The sequence below is a fragment of the Typopeltis vanoorti genome, chromosome 2, assembly GCF_054136105.1.
Source record: "Typopeltis vanoorti isolate ZY-2024b chromosome 2, IOZ_Tvanoo_1.0, whole genome shotgun sequence".
NCBI lineage: Eukaryota > Metazoa > Arthropoda > Arachnida > Uropygi > Thelyphonidae > Typopeltis > Typopeltis vanoorti.
In genome coordinates this window covers 167,059,919-167,072,412 of record NC_143550.1, presented here as the reverse complement: position 1 = coordinate 167,072,412, position 12,494 = coordinate 167,059,919, and positions in this window count along the sequence as shown.

Sequence of the window (12,494 nt, the reverse complement as noted above, 5' to 3'; positions counted from 1 at the left end):
ATTAAACCCTGAGTGCGCTACTCTCATAGTGTATCCATTCCCTTGATCCAACACGGCCATAACATTGTTATAAATTATAAGCAAATTGCTTCCTTCCTTTAAACCCAAGCCGCTCCTTGCAGAGTATAGCTTGTTTGTTTACCCATTTCTATATGCGAGTTCTAACCAACTTCTCTAAAAATCTTCACTACCACACTAGAGATACCGATGGATCGGTAGTTAGACACATCAGTCTTTGCACCATCCTTATACAATGGAACTATCATACATTCCTTCCATTCTTGTGGTATCTTTCCTGAACTGAGACTGAAGTTCTACAAACATGTGAAAGGATTAGCCAATTCGACTGAACATTCCTTTATGTGTTATGTTCAGCGGAACATAACACATAATTTTCTACTTTGGATCCCTTGCTTAATAAGGTTGCACATCCATTTCGCTCCCAACATATATTCTTCGAACAGTAGGGATACATTCAGATACCGCCTCATTTAAGCACTTTTTCAAAGATTCCTATGCATTGCTGACATTTTTCCTATTCAATAACTGATACCATGGAACCAGAGATAGTATTCTCCTAAGTTTCTTTATAATTTTGATCTGCAGTTTATCCTGAAGTGCTATTACAAACTTAATATAAAGAACGTACGTAATTAGGAAGAAATTTAAAAAAGAAAGCAAAGGAAAGTGTAGACAGTGTATTTCATTTTTAGAACCACGTCCTTTTGTTCAAAAAACGTAAGAAGCAAAATCGGGGTGTGTATGGGGGGGGTAATAAATAAATATGGTGCACCTGGAAGTTGAGTTTCAAACTGAAACTGTATTCAAGTAGCGAAGTTGTGAATGAAAATTCCTCAGAACGTTATTTTGAGAAAGGCTCATAAAAATCTTGTAGAGATATGAATTAACTTATTATTATTGCTTACAAACGCCTCCTGGAGTCAAAATTCGTCAAGGGAGTATGAGTCAACCATATTACTATTTTTTTTTTTTGCCCGTATTCGAATATGATTGTATATTTCAATAAAACAAATTTCAAAATAAGCAAGAAATGAAAATATAAAAAGAAAATGAGAATCAGGAAGGTGAAAACATTTTAACAGCTTCATTAAAAAGTCATTTTTATTTGACGAAGAAAAATAAATGAATGAAAAATGATAAACAAGAATGTTAGTTTGCTCAGGACTGACAAAGCTTTATTATTATTATTATTATTATTATTATTATTATTATTATTATTATTATTATTATTATTATTATTATTATTATTATTATTATTATTATTATTATTATAGTGAGTACATCACATACTAAAGAAACAGATAAGCAAAAACAAATGCAAGTGCTGTATATATGTATATATATTTTTAAATAAGTGAACGAAATGATTCTCACTTGGGACCTCAATTTGAAAATGAATTTTCTTATTGGCCAGCGGGATATTTTGAAGAAACAAGTATGGAATAGTATTGCGGTAGCTGTTAAATTATTTGCTAATTTAAGACTCAGAGAGAGAGAGAGAGAGAGAGAGGACTAAGCCTATTAAAGACGTCAGTTTGAATATATTATCTAGTAGACTAGCAATTTCCATTAAAAAAAAAATTAAAAACTGTCATTATTGTTGATTCAGAAAAAATAACTAACTCTGTATCTCATTATATAATGTTGTTCGGTCTATTAATTAATGATATTGTAAGGGACCTAATTCAACTAATTCAACCTAATACAATTCAACAGATTTTGACAATGAGGTTAATAGCAGAGAAAGCTAGGAGAAAAAACAAAAACATATATACTTGCTTTGTTGATTTTCAGAAAGCATTTGACAGTATTGACCAGAAAGTGACATTAGCAGTTTTGGAATCCTATGAAATTGATAAAAAACTAATAGCTATATTAAAAGATGTTTATCAGAATGCAATTGCAGCAGTTAGAATAGGTGATGATTTGGGGAAATGGTTTAAAACAAGCAGAGGTACTAGACAGGGAGATCCAATATCACCAAGCATTTTCATCGCACATTTAGAAAGAGCAATGGACAAATTGAAGGAAGATGCCAAAGGAATATCTGTACATGGAATGAGAATTAACAATCTGAGATTTGCAGATGACATTGTTATTATTGAAGAAGATGAAAGAGAACTACAAAAAACACTGAAACTGTTAAATGAGGAAGGGAAGAGATTTGGACTTATTATGAACTTTGAAAAAACAAAGACAATGGTATTTCTGATATAGAAAATGTAGAACAATTCACATATTTGGGAAGTAAACTGACATATGACTTGGAGTGTAAAAAAGAAATAAAGATCAGGATTGCAAAGGGAACTGAAGGCCATGGATAACATCTGGAAAAGTAAAGTGATCAGTCTGCAAACAAAACTAAGAGTATTGGAAACATGCATCTTCAGCGGTGTACTGTACGGATCTGAAGCGTGAGTAATAAATAAGGAATCAAGAAAAAGAATTTTGGCATTTGAAAGAACTTGTTACAGGAAGATTCTAAGAATAGGATGGGTACAGAAAATCACCAATGAAGAGCTCTATTAGAAGATACAACCAAAAACAGAATCTAATGCATAAGATTATAAAACGGAAGTGGCAATTATTTGGACACATCTGTAGAATGAGTGAGGACCAGAAGATAAAGACATTTATGTTTGGTATTTTGGATGGTTTAAACAGAAGAGGTAGACCATACAGAGAATGGATAGATGATATATAATTATAAGACTAATAATTAGAAGAAACACACGTATAAACCACAGTGAAAATTATTTAATTGTAAATATTTCATCCTAAGATACTTAGGATGAAATATTTACAATTAAATAATTTTCACTGTGGTTTATACGTGTGTTTCTTCTAATTATGAACGCACCACAGGTTTCGTTATTTAAAAAAGTTTTATTCCTTCACGGGGAAATGACAGCGCAGAAGACAAACTTACTAGGAAAACTGCAACTAAAACAGGGTAAGCTACGAGCTAGAATATCTTTTTTAAAAAAGTGCAGACGTGATAATCTTATTCCAACCTTTGCAAAACTGAAAGAAACCATCAAATCTCCAGGCGCCCATAAAATCTATCAAAAAGTAAGTCATTCCTTACTACTCAATCAGTTACGAGTGTCTAAGCATGAACTAGCAACAAACAATTTAAATATTACAGAACTAGAAACAGATTTGTCAAATACGTTAAATCAAGAATTGCTACAATTAATTATAACTGTCTCAAAGAATTCGGGAAAAAAAGCTTTTGATGAAAGCAATACTGCTCTACATATTAAATACCTTAATCTATTAAATCGATCAAAAAAGATCACTAACAAATTACCAACGGAAAAATGGGTAGTCAATTTATCTAACCGTCAACTAACAAAAGATGAATTAAATGTTCTAGCAAGAGGCCATAAATTTGCGATTTCACCAAAGTGTTTCCCATATTTAGACTTTATACATAATATAGAAAGAAACATCAAGCATCTCTCCAGTATTGAAGCCAACAAACTTCGTTTCGAAGTAGCTAAAGTAATCTACAATGCCAAACCTTCAGAATTAAATATCCCACCATCGGAATTGAAAGCTATTATTTCCTTAAAACGTAACAAAAATTTAATCATTACTGGAGCTGATAAAGGAAATACCACTGTGGTTCTTGATACCAATTCATATGACCGAAAAATTAATTTACTTCGAGATCGTAATACTTACTCCAAATTGGATTTTGATCCTACGAATCGTCAACTCAGAAAATTAAATAAGCTACTTAATGAAACTTCCTCCTTAGATGAAGAAACAATCAAAAAACTTAAGACATACCATGCAAGACCTCCTAGAATTTATGGCTTACCTAAGCTACACAAAACTAATGTTCCACTTAGATCTGTCGTAGACTGTATCGGCTGTCCAACGTACAAGTTATCAAGATTCTTATCTAACCTTCTCCGCCCTCACATAGGCCACTCAGTCTCTTCAATCAAAAATTCTACTGAGTTTCACACAAAAATTAAAGACATTCAACTATCAAAAACTGACTTGTTAATCAGCTTCGACATTGTCTCCCTCTTCACTAACATTCCCCATAAAGAAACAATAGAATTACTAACTCAAAAATTTCCGTCTGATATAGTTGAATTGTTCAAGTTTGTTATTGCATCAGGTTACTTCACCTGGAAAGGTCAAATTTACAAGCAAGAGGAAGGAACAGCAATGGGATCTCCTTTATCACCAAACCTAGCAAATTTGTTTCTAGAACACCTTGAGGAAAAAATATTCACTTTTGAACCCTAACCAAAAATCTGGCTAAGATATGTCGATGACGTATTTGCAGTATGGAATCATCCCGAACCTGAATTACAGCTGTTTCTAGATAAAATTAACCTTCTTCATCATCGCATCAACTTTACGTTAGAAAAAGAATCTCCACAGGGTATCCCTTTTTTGGATTTACACATCAAAAGAAAAGAAGACTGTTCCATCACTACTTCCGTCTTTCGCAAGCCTACATTCTCAAGTCGCTACATTCACAATTCTTCTGCTCATCATCCATCTCAGAAATCTGGCATTATTAAATCACTAGTTTTCAGAGCACACAAATTCTGCTCCTCTGAAGAATCTTTAAACCAGGAATTAGAAGTTATCAAAAATACAGCCATCCTAAATGGATATAATCCCAAAACAACTCAAAAAATCATCAGTCACTTCTGCATACATCAAACCAGACAGGAAGAAGTGCATAGGATTCCCATACCTTACGTTAAAGGCATCTCAGAACGTCTTTCTAAAATTATGAAGAAATACAATTTTGCCACTACTTACAAACCTATCAACCAAATTTACAACTTATTACCTTCTCCTAAGGACAAATTCTCACCCTTGATATTACCTGGTGTTTATGAGATTCCATGCTCATGCAAATTATCTTACTTTGGACAGACAAGTAGGTCTGTTCAGAAACGCATCTCGGAACATCAAGACCACATTCGTCTTCTTAAACCGCAGAAATCTGGCCTCTCTCAACACGGAATTGAAAATCCAAACCATAGGATCCATTGGGAAAAGGCTAAACTTTTACATAGATCTTTATTTAAACATGAACGTTTATACAAAAAAAGTTCTGAAGCCCTACTACACAGACCAAACCTAAACCGCAACGACGTTCTTACTATTCCTAAAGTATGGGAAATTATCATACAAAACTGTGTTAAATAATTAACGTTTTTTTTTTTTTTGTACTACTTTAGCACGTTATGCACGTTTTCATGAGATTCTATTGTAATCATGCGCCCTAACTGTATGTTATTCCTAATTTTTGTTTAAATACTGTACTGATGATGTCCTAAGATACTTAGGATGAAATATTTACAATTAAATAATTTTCACTGTGGTTTATACGTGTGTTTCTTCTAATTATGAACGCACCACAGGTTTCGTTATTTAAAAAAGATATAAAACACTGGTGTGGAATGGGTGTACAAAAACTGCGACACTGTGCACTGGACAAAGAAAGGTGGAAGAAGATAGTGAAACAGGCATCAGACATCAACGGGCAGTGGGCCCATGATTCGTGATGATGATGATGAAGGGACCTAATAGACTTTTAATTGTTTGCTGATGCGGAGATAGGCACGATAATAAGGGATGCTGACAGATATATATCATTTACTGAATGATTTGAATAACATGAAACAGTGGACAAATGATAATGTCAAATCAACGTTAGTAAATGTAAAGTTAAGCACTTTGGCGTGATGAAGTTTCCAATGGCATATTATATTAGCGGAGTTATGTAACAGAAACTGATTATGCTTGGGATCATGGCGTGGATAGGAATTCGAAGTTTAATGGTTACATTGAAAACATTGCAAATACAACTCAAAGGATAAATGCGATGTTGAAACAAACATTGATATGTGAGGATAAGAAAGTCATTTTTTCACTTTACAAGGCTTTGAAACAACCGCCCCTAGACTATTGTGCGCAGATTTGGTTGCTGGGTTCAAAGGGAATAAAGAAAGAATTCAAAGAAGATTAACAAAGATTATGTCGGAATTATGGAATGCAGATTGTGGAGACAGATTGAAAGTATGGGAACTACAAACACTGGTAAACAAGAAAAAGAGGGGATGGTAGAATAATGGCCTATAAACTTCCCAATGGGTGTTATAGGTTATCGATCGATGAAAATGTTCGTTATATGGAGGGTGGAAAGAGAACAAGGGGTATTCGTGTAAGTTAAGTTTGCATATGGTTAAGGAAGGGTGAGAGAGCTTCCGTATTCTCTCACAGAGCAATCAATGAGTAGAACAATTTGTAGTGAGTGCATCCAGGGTGAATGACCTGAAAGGAAAGCATATCAAATGGTGTCAATGATCCATGGTCTCCCTCAATGAGTCCTTGACTTCCTGGAGATTTAATAATAATAATATATATATATATTTTTTTAACAATAATAAAAAAATATATTTTATTGATTGCTAAAATATTTATACATACAATAAACATCTTGTGTGACATTCTATCTTATACAGTAATTTTACAGAGTTCAGCACAAAGTGCTACAATTCCTACATTGGATTTCAATTAAATTTTTGATAATACTTTTTTCCTTTATATTATGTATTTGCAACACATGTTCTTAAAATATTAACAATGAAGATTATACAGAATTTTTGTATAATTTTCATTTTTTTTATTTTTAATTATATATATTTTTTTTAAGTTTGAGAAAGAGCGATTATACATACATATTTCTGCATTTGCTTATAAGGATTACTTGTAGATGAATGAAGCAAGTTAATCCCACCTACTTCGAAGCTTGGATCAGCTTTTATGAAGAGAGTGGGATTTAGCCTTCACTATTTGTGTTGTTGCTACTGTTTATGTATGGGATGTAGGCATTGGATGCTGGTGATTTGTGATGTGTATATTAGTGTGAATGGTTTCTTAACTTTGTTGGTATATTTTCCAGTTCGTTTTTTAACGTTCTGTAGTTATCTACGTGTTTTAACTTTCTTGGTAGGTTGTTGAGTTGCGTGGGTATCTGATGTGATCTCACAAAAGAACCGTAGTTGAAGTAATTCCTTGTTAGTGTCATGTAGCGTTTCAGGTTTTTAATGCTCAGAATTCTGTGTATCGCCATGTGCTTGTCGGATATTGGTTGTTGCGTGAAAGGTGTCCAGATCACTGTTGACACGATTTTCCTGTGTAGTGTTTCTAATTTTGTTAGGTGGCTGTTTGATGTATTTGTATAGACTGTTTTTCCTTATCTGAGTAGGGATTCGCAGATACCGTGATATAGAAGTTTTTTTATGTTGGGTGGAATAATGTCTTTAACTTGGAAGAGTTTTGCTGCGATGATCCGGAGTTTGGTGTGTAGGTATTCTATATATTTTGTCCATTATGGTGGGAATCTATATACAGACGGTATTTTGCGTGTGTTACAGGTTTCGTTTCGGAACATTGGCAAGTATTTTTGTTGTTAATGCAGAGGTATGTGTGACAATGTATCGATAGTGATGCGGGGCGTATGATTCTTGGGTTGTGTATTATCAGCATCTGTGTTTTGGTGCCGTTGATTAGAATTGCGTTTTGGTGGAAGTATGTTGTGATTTCGTTTAGGTCTTGTTGTGCTTTGCAGAGAGCTGTGTTAATGTCTGTGTGGATTGCTAGTAGTGCAATGTCATCTGCGTATTTAAATATTTGTCTTCTTATGGATTTGTTATGAACATCGTTAATGTATATGTTGAATAGAGTGGGTGATAATATGGCACCTTGAGGTACACCGTGTTTTACTTGTATACTCCTGCTGTGACATGTTCCTATTTTTGTTACTTGTGTTCTGTTTGAGAGGTAGTTCTTGAACCACGTATGCAGTGTTCCTCTTATACCTATTGAGTATAGTTTGGTGAGTAGTATGTCATGTTCAAGTGTGTCAAATGCTTCGGTTAGGTCCAGCAGTATAAGGACGGCATACTTGTTTTTGTCCAGAGCTTTGTTTATTGTGTCGGCGATGTCTTCTAATAAAGTAATGGTGCTTTTTGTTTTCTGAAATCAGTATTGGTTTTGTGAGATGATGTTGTACTTCTGTAAATAGTTGTGTTGTCTGGTGTGTGTTATTTTTTCTAGAATTTTTGAGATGACTGGTAGTGTTGCTATTGGTCTGTAGTTCTGAGTATCGTTTCTTTTGCGGTGTTTGTATATTGGCGTAATTACTGCAGTTTTTAGTTGCTGTGGAATAATGCCTGTGTCGAATGTTATGTTCACAAGTTTCAAAAGTATTGGATTTATTTGTTCAAAGTGTGTTATAAGGTCTGTGAGTCTTATTTTGTCTATTCCTGGAGTGGTCTTTGGTTTTAGTTTTAGGAGTGCTTCTTTCAGTTCCTGTTTTGTTATGGGTGGAAAATACATGTTTGTTGTTGACTTTGTGTCGGTAGTTTTTTGTTGATTGTTGGTAGTTTGTCTTTTTTGAGTTGTTTGTGAAAGCATGGTTGAATGAGTCTGCTAGTTCCTCTTGGTTTGTGTTCTGACCGAAGCTTTTTGCAATAAAATCTTGTGCTGAAGTTTTCTTTTTTCGGGTTACTATTTCTTTGAGTGTAGCCCATTTTTGCTTACTTTTGTCGTTATATTCCATGAATTTTTGGAAGTAGTAGCGTCTTTTTGCCCTACGAATTTTTGTTGTTAGTTTATTTCTTGTGTTTTTGTATAAGGTTTGTAAGTGTGTGTTACTGGGTGACGTTTTAAGTTTTTTCCATAGATTTTCTTTTTCAGTAATACTATTTAGTATGTCGTCATTTATCGATGGATTGTTGTCTGTTTGTCGTCTCGTTTGTGTAGGTGTTGTTGCTTTTTTGTATATTTCTGTGAAATTTAGTTGAAAATTCTGGTATAATGTTACAGGGTTGTTTATTTGTTATTATTGCTATTATTGTTCCGGGCAACGCCAAGGAGTCGACAGACTCATCGAGGGAGGCCCTAACATCATGTCAAGAACAACTATTCAACATTCACACAGTATCTATCATACCTTGCCTTGAACTCATTCACGGTCGTAGCACCCACAACAGACTCTGGAAGCTTATTCCACTCATTTACCACTCTCCAAGTAAAGAACCTAGCTCTAACACCCTTGTCAACCACGCTCTTGCCCAGCTTCCATGCATGGCCCTAGTCCTCCCACCAGCAGTCATATTTTCAAAAGTATCTTCTGGATCAATCTCATAGAAACCCTTCAGTAATATGAATGCCTCAATCATATCATCCCTCCTTCGCCTTACGTCCAATCTCTGCAACCCACAAACCTATTCTCATAAGGTTCATTCCACAGACCTGCTATCATCTTGGTCACTCGTCTCTGGATCCTCTCCACTTCCTCCCCATCACGAAGAAACCCTGGTGCCCATAACTGGGCACAGTAGTCCAGATGGGGTCTTATCAAGGCTCGATACAGAGGAACAACAACAACTTGTTTGTCTCTGCATGTTAAAATATTTTTTAGAAGCCAACTGATTTGATGAGCTGATTTAGTCACTTTTGCAATGTGTCCCCTAAACTTCAATTCCCTATCCACCAACACTCTGAAATCCCTGGCCTCATCAATCTCTTTGAGTACGGTTCCACCAATGCGATATACTACTGCTATTCTTTTCACCCCAAAGTGCATAACTTTACACTTTGTCACATTAAATTGACATCCATTTTTCCTAGCCCAGTCCTCCAAACTATCCAAATCATCCTGTAAAATTTTGACATCCTGTGCACTCACAATTGCTCTACCCAACTTTGCGTCATCAGCAAAGAAGTGAACACTTCCTCTCAAATCCTTTCCTATATCATTGATGAACAAATTGAAAACCAGTGGTCCAAGATCAGAGCCCTGCGGCACACCACTAGTCACAAGCCGTCTTTTAGACTCCACTACTGAATAAACCACTCTCTGGTATCTCTCCTTCAACCGCCCTCCTATCCATCTCACCAACTCTATATCTATCCCCATCTGCTCCAGTTTACTGATTAGGGTTCCATGCGGTATCCTGTCAAAAGCCTTTGCAAGGTCCAGTAGTATCACTGTAAACCCATTACCCCTATCCAGTTCAGCCGTCACTGTGTTATAAAACGTGAGCAAGTTACTGAGGCATGATCTACCCTTCACATAACCATGTTGTCCCCCATACAATATCCCATTTTCATCTATCCATTCCTGTATTCTTTTCTTAACTAATTTCTGTAAGACCTTGACAATGATTCCTGATATGCTAATTGGTCGGTAATTTACACAGCAGTATTGGAACCACCTTTATGCAGTGGAACTACTTTCCCCTCTTTTCACCCCTTCGGGACTAACCCAGACCCGAGACTCAAATTAAACAAAATGGTCAAGGGTACTGACAATTCTTTAGCTGCTTCTCGTACGACACGAGCTGATATACCATCCAATCCCACGGATGTATTGACATTGAGGTTATGCAATAGACTACTCACCTCCACTTCATTCACCACAATTCCTGTATAATCTACTGGTTTATTTTTTTCTCCAATGTCACCACCTGGATGACATATACTTGCAAAGTGCTCACTCAGTAACTCAACTATATCAACTGATTCAGTTACCTCCCTACCATCGGCATTCTTTAAAATCATTCTCCCATGTACATTTTTCCTTTTACGTGCTACATATCTAAAAAACTGTTTAGGATTCTCTTTAGCCTGTATGGCCAATGTTCTTTCGTAATCCTTTTTTGCTTTTCTTACCACACTCGTCACCCTTCTGGCCTGCGCTTTATACCGTTCATGTGCCCGCCGGTCACCCTTCTCCTTAAATTCCCTCCATAGTTGTTTCTTTTTTTGCAGCTCAAGCTTAATGGTGTTATTCATCCATTTAACCCCTACTTGATTTATTATTCGGAATCTAGGTATACAGTCAGCCATTGCTTCATGCAAACACTTCTTAACTGCCTCCCATGCGCTATCAACTTTTAGTTCTTGCAGTTGTACATGCCATGGCACCGAACCAATCAAACTTCTAAGCTTGTCATACTTTCCAGCCCGATAATTCCACATGTACCCTGTCTTAATTGAAAATTCCACACCTTTAGCCATCTCCCATGTCAAGACCCTATGATCGCTCTCACCAATTGGTGGCAATGTGGTCATATTTGTTACAGACAAATCCTCAGTTGTAATTACTAGTTCAAGCACTCTCTGACCCCTAGTATTTTCCATTACATGCTGTCGCAGATAGTTATCCCTTAATAACCGCATAAAATCCAATTCCTTCCTCCCGTGTGTCCTCTCCTCACTCCAATCAATGCGACCATAGTTGAAATCTCCCATAATAATCACCCTCCTTCCACTCATTTCTTCCATTTGCTTGTGCATACTGTTACCACCATCTTTACCATCACCTGGTCTATAGCAGCACCCAATTGTATATTTAGTTCTTCTAGCCACAATCTCACACCAAATGGCCTCAAATGTGCTCTTTTCTCTATCCTGCAATTCAACTTCTATTCTCCTTGGCTGTAGCTCATCAGCTATCATCAACAATACTCCTCCCCCTATTTTATTCTCCCTGTCATTCCTGAACACACTATACCCATCACATTCAATCCCACTAGCTATATCATCTACAGTCAGCCACGATTCACTAATTCCAATAACCTGTGGTCTGGAAGTGCCAACCATGGCCAAAAACTCTTCCTTTAAGTAGAAAGTCCAGTCTGTATTTTTTACTTGGTTATCGACAATGCTCTTTAGTATGATCGAGTTTTGTCGACTTTTGTGGTGGTGGGAGGGGTGATAGGAAACGTAATGAAACGAAGTTGAGACAAAGTAGTGATCGGCAATTTTTACGTTAATTACTGATGATGTATATGTATGGATGGGAGCCCGAATATTGATATGATCAATGCATGATTGTGTTAGTGAGTTATTGAGTATTTCTTCTCTTGTTTGGGGAGTTAATGGTAGGGTTTATGTTGTACTGACTTAGTATATCAAGATATGTGTTAGTGGTTGAAGAAGCGTGGTCAAGAGTATTTATGTTAATGTCTCCTATTAGGATGAGCCTGTGTGTTGTACGCGGTTCGATGCCGCTTAGCCATGTTTCTAATTCGTGAAGAAAACTGAGTGGATTATTATCTGCGGGTCTGTATATTGTGTTTATTGTGTATTTGATACTATTGTGGCTATTTGTGAGTTCCAAAATTAGTGTTTCCGATGTTCGAAGTGAGTTTGTTTTTCTGTCACATTGTACAGTATATTTCTTTCATAAATGCCACAGTGCCACCTGCTCTTTTCTGGACTGCATAAGTTGTAGCTTTGATAATTATATTCATAATAATATTTTTGATAATAAAATTGAAAATAAAAATAATTATATTGATAATTAATAATAATAATAATAATAATAATAATATATTTTTATTGATTGCTAAAATATTTATACATACAGTAAACATCTTGTGTGACATTGCATCTTATAATTTTACAGAGTT